Genomic DNA, 20,720 nt, shown 5'->3' on the forward strand with positions numbered 1-20,720 from the left:
ATAATAATAATAATAATATATATATATATATATATATATATACTATTAATTCAAAAAACTTAATTTAGTTTACAATAACATCATAAAGTTTGTGCATTAATATCTATGAAAACTTATTATAATTGTTTAAATTCTTGTATTGCTCGCAAATTATAATTATTTCATCTTTTGCATAAAAAGTAAATGCAAAACTAACTAGATTTCAAATGAGTATCATTAATAACTAGCTTTAATTTATTTGTATTCATTCTTTTCAAAATATTCATAACTTCATAACATAAAAAATATTATTATCGCATACTAGTATAGTCGCAGCGATAGAGTGAGAGAATTTATCATCCTAGTGATGTACGGTATCCAACACACAAACAGATAATTGAGAGAGCAATAAAACACTAAAACTTTTTTACGTGGAAAGCCCAAGAAGAGAAAAACTAGGAGGCCTCACCTAGATGAAAAGATTCCACTATATTTGAGTGAATTACAAATATTGGCCCGTCCCATAACTTTGAGGCAATGCAATTATAATAGTTTGAAGAGTTAGTCGAACTTGGTACTCATGATATTGTAATGGCCACAGTTAGGCGGGAGTCCGACAGTGGTCCGACGACAGTCAGGAGGAAGTTTGACGGTGGTCGGGTGGAAGTTCAATGGGAGTCAGCTATCAAGTGAAAGTTCGACGTGGTCGGCGCGCAATCAGGCGGTGGTCCAACGATGGTATGGTAGAAGTTTGGCAGTTATCGGCGAACAAGTGGAAGTCCGACTGCGATCAGAGGGTAGGTGGAAGTCTGATAGCGATGCAATTACAGTAGTTTGGAGAGTTGGCCAAACATCTTATTAGTACTAAAGAGCTTGTAATGAGCGTAATCAGGCGAGATTCCGCAAGTGGTCAAATGATGGTCGAGCGAAAGTTCAACAGTGATCGGGTGGAAGTTCAACTGGGGTTAGCTGTCATATGGAAGTCTTTCGATGGTAAGAGGTCAGGAGATGGTTTGATGGTTGTCTAGTAGAAATTCGACTGCGATCAACAAACTAGTGGAAGCCCAACCACGGTCGATGGCCAGGTGGAAGTCTGGCAACCAGGCATTGGTCGATGATGGTTGGGTAGAAATTTGGCAGATGTAAGTGACAGGGCAGTGGTTTCGACAATGGTTGGGCGAAAGTCCGGTGGTGGTCGGCGGCCAGGTGGAAGTTTGGTGGCAATCAGCGGCCGGGTGGAAGTTCGACGATAGTAATCGGCTAGGCGGTAGTCCGACAATGGCTAGTAGAGAGCCATTGGTCAGATGATGGTTGGGCGACGATCTGGCAACGGTTGATGGTGGTTACTTAGTGGTGGTATATGGGTAGAGCTCTAGATCCTTAAAGCCTTAGAGCTCTCTCTAATCTCTAGCTAAATTTCCTCTTCATGTAGAGAGTGATGGTCTATTTATAGATTTTTTAGAGTGGCACATCCCATAAATATGTAGAAGATCCATGGAAGGTTTGAAGTTCTCCATCATACAGGTCTAATTACTGATTCCCCTGATTATAAAGCATTTTTTAAGTATTTAAGGGTCTTAATAAAGTCAGAATTAAGAAATCTTGTCTCGTTGGATTTGTCTCATCAAGCCACTAGATTCGACTATAAGTAAGCCATATTTAAAGATCAGCTGGTCATCCAATTAATACTTTGAACCTTTCAAATATGATGGGACCCATTTGGGCTCGGATCTAACTGATTTTTGTGTCATTGGGTTTGTCTCCTTGAAATGTTCAACTTAAAATTTATTGAAATCAGTGTTTGGATGGTCCAAAATTTAATTTTGAAAGTTTCTAACTTGGATATGCCTTAAGATTTGTGCCCGATCAAGGCTATTTTTGGCGACATATCAATTATCAAATAATTTTTTTATAATACTTGGACCATTACATTTTCATAAAAATTATTAAATACAAAGAAAAACTAGAACAATAAAATATAAATTTAGACTATTACATTTTCATAATAACAGAATATCATTCTCAATGGAGTCGAGTACATAACTCGAATTTATAAACCTTAATAATTTAGCATTATGTATGTTTGTTTCTACAGTTATATATTGGTTTTCAGCTTGATTTAAAGTTCTTAACAGGTTAACTAACTATTTATTTTAACCATGTCAAGTTTGAATAAGAAGATAATGACATTCATCATTTTTCGAAGAGAAGGAAGAAGACGTGTTCACCATAAACCATCAAAGATAGCATATATCATTTTGATTTTATCTAAACATGTTGAGATCAAAGGCTTTTAGGATAAAGCGAAAGCTTGGAAGTAGAAATAATTCTTTGTAAAGTTGACCAACGGTTGCTTAATTAAATAATGCGAAGTAACTTTATAAAAAACAATGTAGCACATATTGGCATGTTGGTTGGAGGCTTTGACTATCAACAAAGAAGTCTTGAGTTCCATCCGAACTCCATTTCTTAGCACACATAAAAATTTATGTGTATCATATATTTATATTTATCATTTTTTTGTATTAGTCCTACTAATACTTTTTTTAAAACAAAAATGAATCTTATCGATTTAAATTAAGACTTAAATTTTTGAGTTTTATCAAAAAAAAAAAAAAAAAAAAAAAAAAAGAAGCGTTGTGAAGAACAGTCCAACACAAATATTTGAGGTTTGCACTGTTCACCCTGCAAAATTGCTGTAGTATTTCACTTTCGATTAAAGATGACGGTGGACGTCATACGCGCATAGTGCGCTCAGTTGAAGATGGCCTAAGCAGTACTTTGAGCCCAAACTTATACCATGAAGTTCCATAGGATAAGGTATATGTAGGGTTGGTCTGCTTATATGTATAGGTGTGGTAGAATTAACTAAACCCTCAAAAAATATTTGAAGAACTCAGCTAAATCCACACTTAATGGCAAGTAGCATTTTTTAATTGTTTATTAGATTAATTTTAGCGCTTTTTTATTATATAAAAGCATCTGAACTTGAATGATAAACCATGTATGAGTGGAGCTAAATAATCTAAGTTTCAATAGAGATTATGTTCCTCTAATTTGACTTTAATTATCTTATAGATATGCAAGTCATATCACGCATTAAAAAATTAAAATATTTTAATGTTGTTAACGTGCTTGTCATTTTACAAGAATCTGAATGAACAGAATATCATTGCCACGCTTGGTGGAAGTTACTTAAAAAAACAATCCAACAAACTACTCTCCATTAATGCACAATTATTTATTATTATTATGATTATTTATTATTAAAAAATAATTAAAAATCTAACAATCCTAATCTCATAAAGTTTCCAAAATAATAATAATAACAATTCTATAAGGCTATTAAAAATCAACTGCAAAGAAAAGATTGTGAGGCATAAATATTGACGAAGAAGAGAATAATATTATTCATAGTTGTGAGGCTAAGAAAAAAAATATATATATATATATATATATATATATTGCGTTTGAGATGTTTTTTTTGCTTAAATTCTTTTATTTTCTTGATTATTAATAAGAAATAGTAGAGCTCTTTCGTTAGCATCGCTTTATTTATAGCTGAAATTGTCCACTAAAATTCGTTCGGGGCAACTTTCTTACTGATTTCTAATGCAATTTTCTAGTACAAAGATTTCTTGAAGTATAAATTTTTATTGATGAAAGCTGCTTTAGAAAGCAGTCTCAAACGAAGCCTAAGGCCTCTATCTTGTAATTCATGTATTCCGCTCTTAATGAGAATCTCTATTTCCTTTATCTTCCAAATGTCCGACATAAATTAAATATAGAGCGAATTTAAATTTATAATTTTAGCTATAATTTCTAAAATAACTAGCACCAATTTCTTCGTTAGTACTCACATTTGTAACGTGCCTCGTTATATTGTGCGGTATTCTCCCCTTCAATCTTTTTACTCTTAAATATCCTCGCTTTATCTAAATCGATTATCTATCTATTTTTAAGTTATATTATTAATTCAACTACATACATATTATAATAGTTGGTGACTTTCTTATCTCTAGCTAGTTTGTAACATGCAAGGAATCAAAAGTAGAAGTAGCTTTCCTCTCCTTTTCTATAGGATGTGCATTCCACATCACATACTTTGCATAAGTCATCCACATGCCCCCACTTCCAATTATAATTACTTTTCCTAACACTAGCCGCTGCTGAACAATCAATAGACCACACACATGGAGGCATCTACATTAAAAAGCTACAGTTGAGTTCTCTATTGTGCCTGCCTTTTTGTGAGAAGTGGAGAGCCTCTAATGTCCTTGCCATGATGAACAAGATCTAGTGATAATGCAAAAATCAAACATCATCTAGTTGGATTGATATGAGAGATTTGAATAAAGGGTTTTCCTTTTTTTTTTCCCATACTGAATATATAATAGTTAGATATAAGATTCAATTTAAGTAAGGTATAATAATTGTGTCATAAATCATGTTGAACCAACTAAGGTTTCGTTTGGCATAGCTCTGTTATTGCTTTCTAAAGCAGCTTTCTAGTACATAAATTTTTAGAAATAGAATTTTTTGTACTAAAAAACTGCTTTGAAAAACATGAAGAAATTAAGCTGTCCCAAACAAAGCCTAAATGTATATTGAATAATTGAAAATTATGTTTATAAAGAAGGAAGGCAACTAAATGTATTTAATTGTTTATATGCTCACTCAAGTAAATTGAGTATTGTAGAATGCTCTAGCTCTCTAAGTAGTTGGATCGATGAGAGTAGAGCCAGAGTGAAGAGTGTGCAGACGTGAGGTAATAAGAGATGTAGTCACAATAGTGACATTGTCAACTTGGGATGAGAAAATAGATAAAAGATATTTTGACACTCATATATGAGGAGTCTATGTGGGTGCAAAACAACTTTTACTTCAAGAAAAATATGGTGGCTTAAGATCCTTAATGAAAAGTCACTATATAAGAAGTAACAAATATTGTATGATAATGTTAAAGGTACTTATGATGATGAAATCATCAACATAATCAAAAGGAAATATGAATGCATGACAAGTGTTGTGTATAAAGAGAGTCATATCGATCAACAAGAGAATTGGTGAACCTATAAATAATTAAAAATCATTGTAGCTTAATGTACCATGAACAAGGTGTTTGTTTGAGTCCAAAAATAGATTTTCAAAGATTGCATGCATACATAGGATGATTTGTTTCGATGAAACCTACGGATTGAGACATAAAGATGTCCAAAAAAAGGCTACCATGAAGAAAGGCATCATGAACATCTAGTTAACGAGTAGACCACCATTGACTAACAATATGCTAAAAACCAGTTACATATTATTATGAATAACAAGTAGAATGAAGGTGCCAAGCTAGTCAACTTCTAATCATTACTAGAAATCATTATCCACTATTTTAGCTTTGTAAGTGTTAATATATGAACAAGTTCATGTTTGATTTAAGAATTTGAATAGCACCCAACTAGATTTTGGGTGGGTGTAGGATGATGGAGTACCTTAGGAAGACACCTTACATAACGTAATACTTAGATTTTGGATATGGTAGTGTTAAGGAAAAGATATACAGTTTGAATGATGGAGTACCTTAGGAAGACACCTTACTTATAGTAATTTTTTTAGGACTATGAAAAGTCATTAGTAGCAGAGGTAGTTGAACACAAAAAGTTTGGAATAGTTGGTTGGTGAGCCTAAGAGTTATTCAAATGGAGAGAATTAGAGTGTTGAAGTGGGTATTAAATTTATGTGATAGATGACTATGAGGATACATATAGAGCATTGGAAGATAGGAGGAAATCATGATAATATTATTTCTTCAATTGTTAGAAGACAAGGAGAGATATAAAGAAAAAGATAGAATCAATGAACTATACATGATGCATATAAGCATAAATGTAAAGTAATAGTTGGATAATATGTATGGAGTATGGGAAGGTAAGAAAACATTATGAGAATACTATTTCTTCAATTTTTAGGAGATAAGTGGAGATGTAAATCAAAAGATGGAATCATTGAGATATACAAGACACAATAAATAGATTTTGGATATAGTGGTTTTGTGGAAAAGAGAGACTTTGAATGAAAGAGTTCATTGTATCATGGTTTTTTAGTACTATAAAGCCATTGGTAGAAAATGTAGTTTAACACACTAAGTTTTGAATAATTGGGTGGTGATTCAAAGAGCAATTCATAAGGAGAATAAGATTGTGGGAGTGTGCATAAAGTTTATGAGATAGATGACTATGATGAAAGCATGAGTCCAATAAAAAGTTGGAATGGATGTATGAGTGCTAAGAACGAGAATGATTTTGAAAATAGGACAATAACATCTTATAGTGTATCCATTGTGTTTAGGTTTGTGGTGTGCTAGTGAAATGATAAAAGCTATAGGTTGATAGGAATGTGTCAAGGAATTGACGCTCACCAAAATTATCAAAGTCTAGGGACTTAATTTTGTGATTAAATTATTTTTAAACTAAGGCTTTAAAGTTGATGAAGATGAAAAAAAAAAACATGAGATTTTTTCTTAAATACATTTGGTATAGCGATCGATAAAAATAACTTAGTATTTGAAATCATCATAAGATAATACAAGTGGGTGAGGTCCTCACATTTGAAAAAAAAAATATTTCAAATGGCTAAGTAGATGTAATAATGGAGAATGAAAATTGATGTTTATTAATTTTATTACATTAATGCTCATTGAAATGGAGATTTGATGATAATTGGGATAAAAAATCTAGATTAAATTAGGAAATAATATATTTGTCAATTAACAATTTATGGATGATCTAATCAATGATGTCACTCAAACTAAGTGGTCTTGACCCTAAAGAAAATGAAAAAAAGGAAGGGATTAGGGTGAAGAGTCTAGTAATTTATATATATACCATCTTTAGTTAACCCCCTCAAAAGTAACTCCTTCAAGCAAATATTCATCCCATAAAAAGTAGTGGGTAAGAACTTATTATATTCATTGTTAGAATAACAAAATATATTATACACACAAAAGCTGATGATAATATTTTAGAATAAAATTTTAAGAGGTAGAGGGTAGAGAGGTGGTGTGGATATGTGTAACCCATGATATTTCCAATCTTAAGTCATCAAAGTCATTATAAAAGTGTGTGGCAAGAGATTGCACAAGTTAGCAATGATGCGATGAGAAGCACCTTTTTAAGAAATATAGTGAAGTATGCATGGAGTGTTATTACTAGTATGATAAGTGTGTAGCTGCACAAGGTAATAAGTGGGTGAAACTTTGAGAACATGGTGCTAAAGAAAAAAAGTGAAAGCGGATTGAGAGGTGAATAGCTAAAAAGTGGGGCACCACTTAATGTTATGACCCTGAATGTCATATCTTGATAATAGCCAAAATACACCTGAAGAGTTTTAGTATTCATTAGTGTGCATTATTTTTAACGGGCTTGAGAGGGTGTGAGCTAAATGTAGTTTGGAACCATTACTTGTTATGTGAGGTTTTGGATGATAAAAATTAGAGAAATGAATTGAAAATTTCTAAGGAGGAGAATGTCTAGAGGATGATAGGTTATAAGGTAAATGATATGAGTTTGGGTTGTGTGCAAGTACATTTGGGTTCATGCTTTGCAATAAATAGGGGAAAAAAAGAGATAGGCCGTTTGGTTTATGATAATTATTTGTGCAGAGGCTAGGGTGGTCTGAGTAGGGGGTCAACTTTTGACCCGACCCGAAAACCCGACCCGGACCCGACCCAGAAAATCCGGGTTGAACCCAGACCCGTTTGATAAACGGGTCGGTTCGGGTTCGTAAATTGACCCGTTTGATTAAACGGGTCGGGTCGGTTGACCCGGCGGTTGCGGGTCACCCGACACCCGTTTAATTTAAAAAAAATTGAAATTTCCGCCGGCTGCCCGCTCCCCAGCCCGATCTCTCGCTGCCCGCCTCCAGCCCGAGCTGCCCGCTTCGCCAGCCGCGTGCCCCCCCGCCTGACCCAGCCCGCTGCCCGCTGCCGCCTGCCAGCCCACGCTTCGCCTGCCGCGTGCCCGCGCAGCCGCGCTTCGCCTGCCGCGTGCCGCGCAGCCGCGCTTCGCCTGCCGCGTGCCGCCAGCGCCGCAGCCGCTGCTTGCTTCCGCGCAGTGCGCTTCGCCGGTTTCGCCGTTCGCCCGATCAGATCTGCCCGTTGCCGCGCGTCGCGTCCTTCCCGGTTCGCCGAGCTGCCGCTTCGCGCGCCGGCCGTCCAGCTGCCGAATCGCGTGCCGCAACGGATTATCCCGGGTCGAGCCTCGGGTCGGGTCAACCCGGCAACCCGGCCGGGTCGGTCCGGGTTGAAATGTCGACCCGTTTGCCAAAACGATCGGGTCCGGTTACCCGTTAGATCCGGGTCGGTCGGGTTCGACCCGAACCCGACGGGTACCCGAAATTGACACCTAGTCTGAGGGCGATCTAGTTGCATGTATGACCTTAAGGTTTGAAAATAATAAAGAATAAGGATAGTAAGAATAATGGGAGAAAGGAGAGAGAGAGAGAGAGGAGAGAAGTAGAGAGAGAGAGAGGAGAGAGAGAGAGAGAAGAGAGAGAGAGAGAATGAAAAATATAATTGGGGGTTATATTATTGTTTGTATAAGATACAAGAGTTCTGATGATTTACTCATATAATTTTATGTGTTTCTGTCAAACTATATAACAAAATACAAGAGTATATATATATATATATATATATATATACAAGTGAGAATTTGGCATGCAACATTATTCTTATATTGAATGATCAGGCCTTGAATATGTATTTAGCAAAGACAAGGGAGAAAAGCACATGAATGAAGTGCCAAATTTGTCCATGTGGGAGTCACATGTTGGCTGAGCTTAGCATAAAAAATTTCTATTCCTTCCCAGCTTCATCATTCAAGATGATTGTCTCCACTAGGAAAAATTTATGCTTAATTGATAGCTCTTTTTTATTTTCTTAAAATTTTTTTAACACATTTTAAATTTTGAAGTCCATTAATATCAGAATTTTAGTGAAGATTCTAATGACAATTTTCTTTAAAAAAAAAATAATTAAGGAGAGATTATTATTTGGAGTAGAGAAATTAAGTGAGAGTAAATTATAAAGCATTAATTCTTAAAAAAATATAGTAGCAGTTGAAATAAGAATAAGCATCATGACTAATTAGAATATTGCCAAACGTGGAATTAACATTATTCACTAATTATTCCTGTCCTATGACAAAGAGAAAGAACAAAATTCACTAATTGAAGATTTTGGACTTTTTAATTAACATTATTGATTGTCTTATCAAAAAATGGGAAAGAATAAAGTCTTCTTAACTGAAGAATGTACAAACAATTAAATGCTAAATAATAATAATAAAATAGATTTTTATGTGAAAGTTCAAGGAGCTTAAAATTATGATGCTATATTTTTGGTACTAACAAATTGATATAAAATTAAGGAATTTTATTCCTATAGGATTTCATTTGGGACAACATTTTCGCTGTTTTCTAAAGCAGCTTTTTAGTACTAAAAATTTTTATATTAGATTTCTTGGATATATTAGGATAACTAGCTTCAAGGCACTACTAAACTTATAATTTTCCTTGACTCATACATAAACATGGCCTTGCATGGTTTTTTTTTTCTTCCTTGGTCAGGTTAAGCATGTACCAAGGTTCTTAATTAAATTGTTTAAACCCATTTATTATTTTTTAATGAAAGTATTTTAATTTTAATTTTTCATGATAAAAAAATAGTATTATATTGCATTAATTTCTAATTCATCTTAATTAATGATTCATTGGTTGACTTAGGCTTGATTTGGGACGGCTTTTTTATTACTTCTTAAAGTAGATTTTTAGTACAATTATTAAAAATTTTGTACTAAAAAGCTACTTTAAGAAGCAATAAAAGAGCCGTCCCAAATAAAGTCTTAGTTTTGTTACATTCATCTTGACCTCCACCTTTAAGGAATCATAATTAACCTAAATTTTTGTACTGCAAAGCTGCTTTGAGAAGCATTAAGAAAGTAAATCCAAACGAAGGCTTTTTTGTTTCTTTCTAAAATAGCTTTCTAGTACAAAAAATTCTTGATTTTAAAAATTTTATGCTAGAAAGTCGCTTTAAGAAGCAGTGTGAATGTTATCCCAAACGAAGCCAAATTCTGATCATAATCAACTTAAATTTGATTTGATTTACATGCATTGATTCCAAGGAATTCTCTAACAAAAAAAATTCAAAACCCGATTCATTTGAATACAATTTTCATAATTTTTATGATTACTTATTAACTAAATATCAACCTCTAACCTTTCTACAAACAAATCCACCTAATCAAAAATATATCCATCTTATTATTCATTGATACTATCTCTCCCATCACATTCCAAAGTAAAATAATTAGATGAATAATTCTTTTATATATATTCAGCTCCTAACAGTGAAACCAAAGAGATTTGTGCCATACATTGACTTAAGTTGAAGGGTCCCCTCCTAAGATCTAATGTAACTTTTCAAGCTGCATGGGATTTCCTTCCCTTTACGGTGAGAAGTCCAGCTTAAAACACTATCAGTATAGAATGGAGAAGGTGGTTTTAAACTGAAGCCTCTTAAAAGCTTCTAACCACTGTCTCCTTCCTGTTGTTAGTTATGCCATTTTCAATCAAAATAATTTGGATTAGATCAATCAAGATTACTTGCAATCTAATGTAAGAATCTTTCAAATCGTAAGTTATCTAAAAAGAAAGAGAAAAAAATTTCTCTATTTGGAAAATTTCATAGTATACTTGACTGTCATAAGAATTATATAAGGCTAGCAAGTTAGTGGAAATTCAGGTGAGATATCATTGTTAGCTTAGTTTTATAATGAAAAATTATAGGTGGTTTACATCAGTTGTTGTTGATTACCAACCATTTACTATACTTTATTTGATGGTGGATTAAGTGCTGTAGCTATTTGTCTTCCATGTGAGCACTGTTTCTGTCTTGTGAGCTTGTGATTATATTAAAGAAGAATGATACATATCCTCCTGTTATTTTAAGAATACATAATGATTGATATATATTTTTAGCAATTTCATATTAGAGAATCATTGAACTTTAATATATTTTTTAGTGTATTTTATACAAATATTTTTTAACTGAGCATTGCGAGCTAATTCAAGAGCTGATTAGTGAGTTAGAATTGGCTTAGATTTGACTTGTATGCTTATCGAGTTCAACTCATGAATCATTTTTCGAGTCAAATTCATGCTAACCTGACTCGGTTATATATTTAATCAATAAAAGATTAGAGTTTCACAAAACAGATTGATGCGAATTAATTTTGAGAAGATTTTTCATCTCTTAATTTATATATAATAAAAAAATGTCAGTATCTACAAATTTTGGTATGGAACTACACCGCTCCTCAAGAATATATATAGTTTAATGAAATAAATCAAATACAACTATGGGGAGTAGTAGTAGTGTTAATTTAGGCTTCATTTGGGATAACTTTTTTATTGTTTTCTAAAGCAGCATTTTAGAACAAAAAAAAATTAATTCAAAAAATTTTTGTACTAAAAAACTGTTTTAAAAAATAAAGTAATCCCAAATGAATCTTTATAGAAGATTGAGGCTGCACAACCAGTGAAGGAATTTCTCTTTAGTAACACTTACCTTCAGAATGTTTCTATTGATGAGTCCAAAAGGTTTTGTGGTGTGTAAGAGATTTATGGTTCAGTCCTACATTGAGAATTAGTCATAATTATTTATTAGCCTCATTCATTAATCTAATTAATATCACATTATAGAACGGTCCAACTAAATAGAATCCTAAACTACGAAGAACAACATTGAGCTTTTGTGTGTCAAAGAGAAGAACTTGAACAATTAGGTCCTTCAGTAAACATTATTCAGAACAAGTGGCTCTCATAAGCCCATATATATTTGAAATAATTTTAGTCCAAAATATTTATCTTAGTAACAAGTGGCCCTCAAAAGCTCATGATATTGAACTTTTATTAGGTCCGGTGTAAAGACGTAGAGGAACGTCCGGTCGGAAGCAAAATCTTGCTAAAAAACTCGGTATTGCTAGGTATTATTTGATAATAACGAGGAATACCGCTCTGTGAAGACCAATACCGAGTTATATCGAGTTGTACCAAATTTTTTCTAGGAAAAACTCGGTACAACTTTTGTATAACTCGGTATTGCTCGGTATATACTCGGTATCGGATCTTCACGTGATAGTATTCCTCGTTATTGTTTGGTATTGCTTGGTATTTGCTCGGTATTTCTTATTTTTTTGCGCAATTTGGCCTCCTACAGGACGTTCCTCTACGTCCGGTCGGAGGACGTAATAATTGTTCCATGATATTACACGTTTTTAGAGGTATAAAATTACTTGTGTTGCTATAAGGAAAATAATTAAACTATTCTGATTGTAAAATACTATTTTTCATCATAAAAATTTCTAAAAATGAAGGGTTATATCTGATTAGATTATTTTGGCCCAAAAATTAATTGTTACAATATTTACTAAAAAAAATATAAAAGGCATTCTAATCCAAATAACCACCGTATGAGATATATAAGCTAAATTTTCTTTATCAAATAGGGTACTTCTACCCATTGAGCTATAATTATGTAGTTTCTAAATCCAATTCTCCTCAATATAATTAGAATATTACTATATCCCATATGTAATTATTAGTTTGACATGCTGTAAGGTAATTAGTACCATAAGGACTATTTAATTGTGAAATTTTTTTATAATTAATATGTTAATTACATCATATAATTAATCGTCTAATTCTTTTTTTTAATTTAGATTTTAATTTTGTTTGGAATATCTTTTTTACTATTTTTTAAAGTAAATTTTTAGTTCTTAAATCTCTTGACCTATAAAATTTTGTACTAAAAAGTTGCTTTAAAAATCAATAAGAAAGATGTCCCAAATGAAGTTTTTGTTTGGGACAACTTTCTTACTGTTTTCTTCGAAAATTCTTAAAACAATTTTTTTTACAAGTAGAAAAAAAAATAATGATAAAAAATTATTCCAAATGAAGCATTAACCTATAAAAAATGGGGTTTTATGTAAGCACCATGAAATTCTTATATATTTTTATATATAATCTTTAAATCTTTATAATTAATTATAAAATACTATAACTTTTATTTAAAATATAAGATTTAAATATTTGATATGAAAATAGACAAAAATTTAGCGATATGCATGTAAAATTTAAAAATAAATAAAGGAAAAACTTTTTCATTTTATTCCATGGATTTACATCCATATAATTTTATTTCATGCTATTTATATATCTAATACCTAAAAATTTAATATTACACTCCTACCATTCATATAAAATTTTAATATCAAATATCATAATACTATCCTATAAAATTTAATATTTCATTCAATACATTTATATTTATTCTAAGAGTAATAGTCATATATATTAAATTTTTAATTATAAATTAATAAGCTGAAATAAAATATGTATCTATGTAAATCAGGGTGTCATTTGGGCCAACGGGTCGTTTTCGGGTTGAATATGAAAAACCCGACACTATTCGGTCAACCCGAACCCTACTCGTTTTTAAAAACGGGTCAGGTTCTCGGACCCGAACCCGGATTCGGGGTCCGGGAACCTGAACGACACGAATGACCGGGGTTGACCCAAAATTGCTAGTTTTTCGGGTAAAAAATCAGGTCAATCTTCGATTTTGGGTCCATTTGGGTCAATTTCGGATTGTTGGGTCAACCCAACCCGATTTTTAAAACGGGTTGATTTGTTGAACCCGAACCCGACCAGTTTCAAGTTTGGGTTGACCCTAACCCGGATCAAATTCGGTTCGTGTTTCGTCTCGTGTCAAAAATTTACAGCCCTAATATAAATCATTGCCACAAACAGTTCTTTACACCGTGCGTCCAGGGAGAGTGGCACTTCTCTTCTTACAGTTCTCTCACTGGCGGCCTCAGCAAGGAGGAGACAAGTCTGCTGTTCGGGGGCTGGATGGCGAAATACGGGAAGCCTGCAATGCTATAGAACAGAAAAGAGCATCGTAAGGAGCTGTTCAAGGACATCGACGACCACAACGCCGCCGACGAGGGGAATTCACCTTATGCCTTTGCTTTAACCGCTTAGCTGATATAATCAACGTAGAGCACAGCACACAGTTTATTGGATTCTGTTCGTCCTGCCGTCGCCTCCACCTAGCCGTGGCGATCGGCACTTTCTGATTAACGGAGAATCCATTCCGAAGTCCATCGAATAGAGGAAGAAATGCTCTGTTGGGCCCATCAAAGACCAGGGCATGTGTCGTTAGTGATGAACTACCAGCTACCTTCCCTTTTTTACGCTCTCTACTGCTCTGGTATTTCGAATGGACGTTTCATATTCCTAGTATCATCTTAAACTTTCTTTTGAAAACGGAACTTTATCTTTAGTATCTCTGATTAATTGTATTTGGTTGACGATTTAAGTAGCGGCTGGGCTTTTTCTGCGACTGCAGCGGTGGAGGGGATTAATCGGATCGTGACCGGCGATTTGATTGCTGTGTCGGAGCAGGAGCCAGTGGACTGTGACATAGGCTTCAACGAGGGATGCAATTGTGGTATCATGGACTATGCGTTTGAGTTCACAATCAACAATGGAGGAATCGACACCGAAGCACACTAACCCTATAACGGCAGGAACAGCCAATGTGATTTTAACATGGTATTTGGGCAATTGATTTCTTACTGAATTGCTTATCCTTATTCTGTGTTTGGTCCACTATTTGATGAAACCACTGATGATTCCAGAAAAACTGCTCTCGTGGTGAACATTGAGGATTATGTAGATATGCTGAGAAGTAATGAGAAAACGCTGAAGAACGTGTTGGCCAATCAGCTGTTTATTTTGTCTGTTGTGGACAGTGGTAGGATTCTCCAGCTCTATAAATCCTTGAGACCTTTAATCTAGATTGCAGAACTTTAATCTAGATCTAAACTGACATGAGCTATATTTTATTTCATGGTTGAATATTTATAAATTTTATAGGTTTGGAACCTTATTATTGTTGAATACTAAAATATGTTGAGCTGGTTAGTTAATCTAACTTTTTATGAAGCACAGGGGTAAAGTCGGTTCAGATGTAGTAACCACTTGGGTAAAATGAGAGATAGTAACCACTTAATCTAGGGTGTTTTCAATTGTTTGAGAGATAGTAACCACTTGGGTAAAATGACAGTAGGCCTGAATTTCTTGCTTTGAAATTAGTAGGGAATGTTATAAAGTATATAGAAGTAGGATATTTCTGTTGGGAATGTGTTAAGTTGGTTCAGATGGAACCGGCTTAACCGCCCAGTAAGGGCCGGTCCAAGTCTACAGGAGATGGACCCATGCCGCCTCCCACTCAGCCACCGGGGGTGTTGCGGTTAAAGCATAAAGGAATTGTTTATGTTAATGTTATAAATAGGGATGAGAGGGGAGGGTTAGGGTATGCTTAATTATTGTTCTCTTGAAGTTTTCCTTGGGGTCTTGGGCTCTAGATTCATCTAGAGATTGGGATAGAACAATCCTTCCCTCGAAATGAGGATCACTTGTACCTTTGCTTGTGCTTGTTTTGATTTAATTTCTATAAAAATATCTATTATTTTTTGGGATTACTTTCATCAAAGCTCATGAATATTTCTCATTTTTTTACCGATTATTATTGAGATTGCTTGCGAACTCAAGTACTTCCCTTTAGGGTTACTTGTGAACTCAAGTATTTCCTATCAAATTGGTATCAGAGCAAGTCGTGGGACCGTCAGTGGGCTAATTTTGACAAATTTCAGTGGCTGAATTTTGACCAGTAAAGAAGGAAGTTGATGTTTTTGTGATCTAAATCTTTTTTTTTTTTTAAATCTACAAAATCCGGATAGATTCATCTAGAGATTGGGAGAGAAAGTGGATGCACTAGAAGAAAGATTTGAAGGGGATAAGAATCAAATCAAGACAACGCTGGAAGACATGATTTCCTCTATGGAAGAACAAGCAGCAGATTTACGGGATATGATGAAGAAGATGATGGAAATCCACACCGACCCAATGGCTTCATGGGCAAAAGGACCAGAAGGAAAGAATATGAATCCTGTATATTCGTAGGGACGAAGATGAGGTAGAAATCGTAGAGGGAGAAGGGAGAATACCCAATCTGGAACCTTTCCAGACGGAGGAGAAAGGAGGTAGGGTTGGGGAAATTTATGAGTATCGAAGGAAGGAGCATAGGGGTGCTGATTGGGAACATAAGGAAGGAAATTATGGCCGCCGAGTTGCTAATTTTGAAGGAATGAGAGGGAATTCGAAGGAGGGTATGGAAATGAAAGGGAACGAAAGACTGGGGGACCTGGGAGAGGCCAAGCACTTGGGAAAGGGGAAACTATTGAGGAATAAGGGGAAACGGGGGAGATCAAAAGGTAAAAAAATGACGATGCCAGTTTTCAAAGTGGAGGACACCTACGGATGGATCTATAAAGTGGAGAGGCACGTCGCCATTATCGGGTGGACGGATGAGGATAAACTGACAACAGCAGGCCTATGTTTAGAGGTGAAGGCATTGTTATGGTTCCAATGGAAAGACCAAAGAAAGCCTATACGAAGCTAGAGAGCCTTAAAGGATTGTTTATTAGAACGTTTCCGAACTGATGGGGGAGGGGACTTTTATAAGCAGTTTTTTGCTCTTGTGCATGATAGATTAGTGGCAGATTATTGTTACAAGTTCAAGCATCTGGCCAGTCGGGTAGAGCGATTATCAGTGACTACATTAGAGAGAAAATTTATGAAGGGGCTCAAGGCAGAGATCAGAGCAGCGAGAAAAGTCATGATGCCTCACGACTTGAAAGAGGTCGTGAAGTTAGCCCAACTGGTAGAAAATTAGAAGAATCTAGAGAGAGGAGCGAAGACCAACAATTCAGGAGGCACGAATCGGATGATGACTACTCACTTAATTAGCATCCAAGGGTCCTACAGCAGGATGGGTTCGTGAGATCCCCATGGATAAGACAGCAGGAGGTGGAAATGGGGGAAATTTTAAGAGGCTAACGAATAATGAGAAGCAGGAGAAGAGGGCTAAGGGATTGATCTTCAGGTGTGATGAGAAGTACACTCGAGGGCATAGGTGTAGAGACCGAACTTTTCAGGTTCTCACCATCTGTGATGGCGAGAAAACTGAGGAGGGAGGCGAAGTGGGGTTAGAGGAAGCGGCAAAGCTGCATTTTGATCTAGCAGAAGTTTCTCTGAACTCTCTTGAACTCTATGGTAGGATTCACTATGAATCATACCATGAAAGTGAAGAGAGAGATAGAGGGTCAGGAGGTGGTGGTTCTGATTGATAGTGGAGCTACTCACAATTTTCTTTCTACTCGGATCATCAACCAATTGGGAGTGAAAATGGTGGACACTAGTTATTATGGGGTGATGATGGATACGAGGAAGGTAGAAAAAGGCTAGGAGATTTGTAAATGGGTGGTGTTGACCATCCAGAGCACTCAAATAATGGGAGACTTTCTTCCACTAGAGCTAGGGAGTACATAGGTTATCTTGGGAATGAAATGACTGTAGACCTTTGGTGACACCAACATGAATTAGGGAGCCCTCACAATAGAGCTAATGGTGGATGGAAGGAAGGTGATGATCAGGGGAGATGTAGGGGTTATCCAAATCCACGGTGTATCTTAAGACCATGGTAAGGAATATCAAAGAGGTTGGGAAAGGCTACTTGGTTGAGCTACACAGGTTGGAGAGAGTTAGATTGGAGGAGGAAGGGGAGATACCGCTCTTCATACAACCACTGATACAAGAATTCCAGGATGTGTTTTAGTCGCCTCAAGGACTGCCACCACCAAGGGAGCAGGAGCACGCTATCACTCTGAAGGAGGGCATGTCACCCATCAGCATTAGGCATTATCGATACCGTTAATCTCAAAAGGATGAAATTGAGAAAATGACCAGAGAGATGTTGGAGGCAGGTATTATTAGACCCACAATCAGTCCTTTCTCTAGTCATGTGTTACTGGTGAAGAAAAAAGATGGTACTTGGAGATTTTGTGTGGACTACAGGACAATCAATAAGAAAATTATACCAAATAAGTTTCTTATACCAGTAATTAATGAACTGCTAGATGAATTAAGTGGGGCGGTGATGTTTATCAAGATAGATCTGAAATCAGGATATCATCAAATCAGAATGAAAAAAGAAGATGTGCCAAAAATTGCTTTCAAAACTCACGAAGGGCATTAAGGAAGATATGCCAAAAATTGCTTTCAGAACTCACGAAGGGCATTATAAATTCCTAGTGATGTCATTTGGACTCACTAACGCTCCAGCCACATTCCAGTCACTTATGAATAAGGTCTTCACACCTTATCTTTGGCGGTTTATCTTGCTATTTTTTGACAATATCCTAGTTTACACCAGGATAGAGGAAGAGCACTGGGAGCATCTAAGGAGGGTGTTGGAGCTGTTAGAGGAGTATCAGTTGAAGGCCAACCTGAATACGTGTTGCATTACCCAGACAAGTGTGGAATACTTGGGCCACATTGTATCCAAGGAGGGGGTGGCAGCTGATCAATCAAAGATTGAGGCTATGTTGAGATTGCCATTGCCAAAGACCCTGAAGGAGCTGAGGGGTTTCTTAGGATTGATAGGGTATTACAGGAGGTTCATAAAATGGTACAGCATGATAGCATGGCCACTGATAGAGCAACTAAAGAAGGATGGCTTCCTATGTGGAAAGGAGGCTACAATAACATTTGAGAGGTTGAAGAGAGCGATGACTACTGTGCTAGTTTTAGCATTACCAGACTTCACCCAGATCTTCGTTGTGAGAGCTCGTTCCTTTGATTTGCCTTCCAAGATCTGATTTTTCTCCCAGGATCGTCCGGGACGATGTTGAGATCATCCAGGACGATCAGTGCATTGAAACAGCTGATTTCCTGGAGTGGATCGTCCAGGCCGATATTGGGATCGTCCTGGGACGATTAGATAAGACAAAAATCCCGAGAGCCAGGGTTTTTATCAAATTAATTATCGTCCTACGAAATCGTCCTGGACGATTGAAAATTGTTCATATCGTCCTGGACGATGTGGCGATCGGCCAGGATGATCAGACTTATTTTATAAGGAAATTAGCTCGATTTGAGGAGAGAGAAAAAGTTTTTATAAAAATCAAAATATCTGAGGAGAGAGAAAGAGAAGAAAAGCAAAGGAAAAGCTTGGTTTTGGAGCCCGCGGAGCGCTTTTCGTCCGTCGCCGCTGTTGAGAAAGTTGTTTATCTCGTGGTAAGGACTCCGAATCCTATTTCTGTTTTCGAAGATGTCGAGTTTTGGTCGTTTTGTGCACAGATTTGTGTTTTCATTACCGATAAACGCGCCGCACTTTGTATTGACAAAAATTTCACCGCACAACTTTTGATATGTTATTGATATGATTATTCTACACGTTTTGAGTATTTTCTGTAACAATTCTACCGGTTATTTGCGGTTCTGTGCGATTTTGATCGAATAGATAATTATCTGGTTATTGATTGATGTTGCTTCAGTAGAATAGAAGTCTTATAATGTTGTCGTGCACATTCTGTATTAATTTGGTGAATTGTGATTTTTAGGAATTTTTGTGTAAATTCCGTATAATGTCGTCATGCCGCTGGATTTTCGTACGATTTTCAATTTTTTTGAAATTGATGATTTGAATTGATATGTATACGAATGTGAATATGACTGTTCTAATACTGAATACTGAAAGACAAGTGAAGCCTGGTTGAACCGTTGGTTGGAGATCGACTTGACCTGTACAGGATGGTGGGCCGACGGGCTTTCCTTTAAACTATTGATCATTGATATAACGATTGGGAGTTATAAGGAGTTTACTATGCCGACGGGCAGCCAACGGGCACAGAGTGACGACTCTTATTGAACCAACGTATGGATATCTACAACAGCACTATGGATTTCTACAACAGCACTATGGATTATCGAATAGCCAGCGACTGTACTTGTTCAGTAAGACTATTGTATTGAAATGAATGTGTACGACATTGACTCGTGATGGATTTATTACTTTATTGATTTGGATTTATTGATGGATTTACGGACTTATTATTATCGTACGATTTCATTGATATTCGCATTTTGGCCATGAGCATTGATACTGAGACTGTTATGGATATTGATATTGATATGATATGGATACTATAGATTCATTGATATTGATTGATACTATTGCTTCTACACTGTATTGAACTGTTGCATTTGTTTCATTGCTAGTATAGATTGGGTTGTATTGATTTCGATCAATTTAATTGACCAGCTAGTATTGTTTTGATTGATTCGATTTGATACGATTGATTTGACTAATCGACTGATTTTCTATTGTTTACAGATTCTTCTGAGATTTGAAGTGTATTGAGTGAGCTTTACGGATTTCTTCCTACTGCTTATTGATTCTTCTACCGCTGCATTGACTATCGATTTGATTTCCGTATTTGCATAGATTCATTGATCATGTGCAATAGACTGTTATAGATTTGATTGACTGACATGCATATTGTTTCCAGTACCGTGCTTTGATTTCAGTTATAGGTATTAGGTGACCTGCTGGGCTTTTTGAAGCTCATTATATGTGGTTAATATTTCAGGTCAAGGCAAGGGAGCAGGAGATTGAGGTTGATCAGGAATCTCCAGATTTTTGTCCTTTTGATTATAGCGATTTTTTTGTACTCATGACAGGATAGATTTCAGTTCTTGTGGTCATAGTGTAGCGC

Source organism: Dendrobium catenatum, unplaced genomic scaffold, assembly GCF_001605985.2.
Source record: "Dendrobium catenatum unplaced genomic scaffold, ASM160598v2 fragScaff_scaffold_621, whole genome shotgun sequence".
Lineage (NCBI taxonomy): Eukaryota > Viridiplantae > Streptophyta > Magnoliopsida > Asparagales > Orchidaceae > Dendrobium > Dendrobium catenatum.